Here is a 2,090-nt window from a genome sequence, read left to right on the forward strand (position 1 = left end):
CAACAATAACTTCTCCAATTGATTTCGTTCCGTTTTGACTTCGTCTGATATTCCTTTTCCTCGAAACTCTGAAATAGGCATAAAACAGCAAATCTGGGCTAGGCCTCCGGTTAATTGGTTAGTCCCAAAAATAATATAAAAGTGGATAATAAAGCCCAATATTGCCTAAAACAGTAGATAAAGTAGCATGGGGCAATCAAAAATTATAGATATGTTGGAGACGTATCAAGCATCCCCAAGCTTAATTCCTGCTCGTCCTCGAGTAGGTAAATGATAAAAAAGAATTTTTGATGCGGAGTGATACTTTGGCATAATTTCAATGTAATTCTTCTTACTTGTGGTATGAATATTTAGATCCGAAAGATTCAAGACAAAAGTTCATATTGACATAAAAAATAATAATACTTCAAGCATACTAATCAAAGCAATCATGTCTTCTCAAAATTACATGGCTAAAGAAAGTTATCCCTACAAAATCATATAGTCTGGCTATGCTCCATCTTCCCCACATAAAATATTTAAATCATGCACAACCCTGATGACAAGCCAAGCAATTGTTTCATACTTATGACATTCTCAAAACTTTTTCAATCTTCACGCAATACATGAGTGTGAGCCATAGATATAGCACTATGTGGAATAGAATGGTGGTTGTCGAGAAGACAAAAAGAGGGAATATAGTCTCACATCAACTAGGTGTATCAACGGGCTCTGGAGATGCCCATCAATAGATATCAATGTGAGTGAGTAGGGATTGCCATGCAACGGATGCACTAGAGCTATAAGTATATGAAAGCTCTTACAAAAGAAACTAAGTGGGTGTGCATCCAACTAGCTTGCTCACGAAGACCTAGGGCATTTTGAGGAAGCCCTGAAGGAAATATGCCCTAGAGGCAATAATAAAGTTATTATTTATTTCCTTATATCATGATAAATGTTTATTATTCATGCTAGAATTGTATTAACCGGAAACATAATACATGTGTGAATACATAGACAAACATAGTGTCACTAGTATGCCTCTACTTGACTAGCTCGTTGATCAAAGATGGTTATGTTTCCTGACCATAGACATGTGTTGTCATTTGATTAACGGGATCACATCATTAGGAGAATGATGTGATTGACTTGACCCATTCCGTTAGAATAGCACCCGATCGTTTAGTATGTTGCTGTTGCTTTCTTCATGACTTATACAAAGTTCCTACAACTATGAGATTATGCAACTCCCGTTTACCGGAGGAACACTTTGTATGCTACCAAACGTCACAACGTAACTGGGTGATTATAAAGGAGCTCTACAGGTGTCTCCAAAGATAGATGTTGAGTTGGTGTATTTCGAGATTAGGTTTTGTCACTCCGATTGTCGGAGAGGTATCTCTGGGCCCTCTCGGTAATGCACATCACTATAAGCCTTGCAAGCAATGTGGCCAATGAGTTGGTTACAGAATGATGCATTACGTAACGAGTAAAGAGACTTGCCGGTAACGAGATTGAACTAGGTATTGAGATACCGACGATCGAATCTCGGGCAAGTAACATACCGATGACAAAGGGAACAACGTATATTGTTATGCGGTCTGACCGATAAAGATCTTCGTAGAATATGTGGGAGCCAATATGAGCATCCAGGTTCCGCTATTGGTTATTGACCGGAGACATGTCTCGGTCATGTCTACATTGTTCTTGAACCCGTAGGGTCCGTACGCTTAAGGTTTCGATGACAGTTATATTATGAGTTTATGTGTTTTGATGTACCGAAGGAGTTCGGAGTCCTGTATGAGGTTGGGGATATGACGAGGAGTCTCGAAATGGTCGAGACGTAAAGATCAATATATTGGACGACTATATTCGGAGTTCAGAAAGGTTCCGAGTGATTCGGGTATTTTTTGGAGTACCGGAGAGTTATGGGAATTCGCCGGGGAGAAGTATTGGGCCTTATTGGGCCATACGGGAAAGAGAGAGGGGCTGCCTAGGGCAGTCCGCCCCCCCCCCCAATGCCTAGTCCGAATTGGACTAAAGGGGAGGGTTGCGCCCCCTCCTTCCTTCCCTTCCCTCTCCCCCTTCCTTGACTCCTACTCCTACTACTT

This window comes from Triticum dicoccoides, chromosome 3B, assembly GCF_002162155.2.
Source record: "Triticum dicoccoides isolate Atlit2015 ecotype Zavitan chromosome 3B, WEW_v2.0, whole genome shotgun sequence".
Classification (NCBI taxonomy): domain Eukaryota; kingdom Viridiplantae; phylum Streptophyta; class Magnoliopsida; order Poales; family Poaceae; genus Triticum; species Triticum dicoccoides.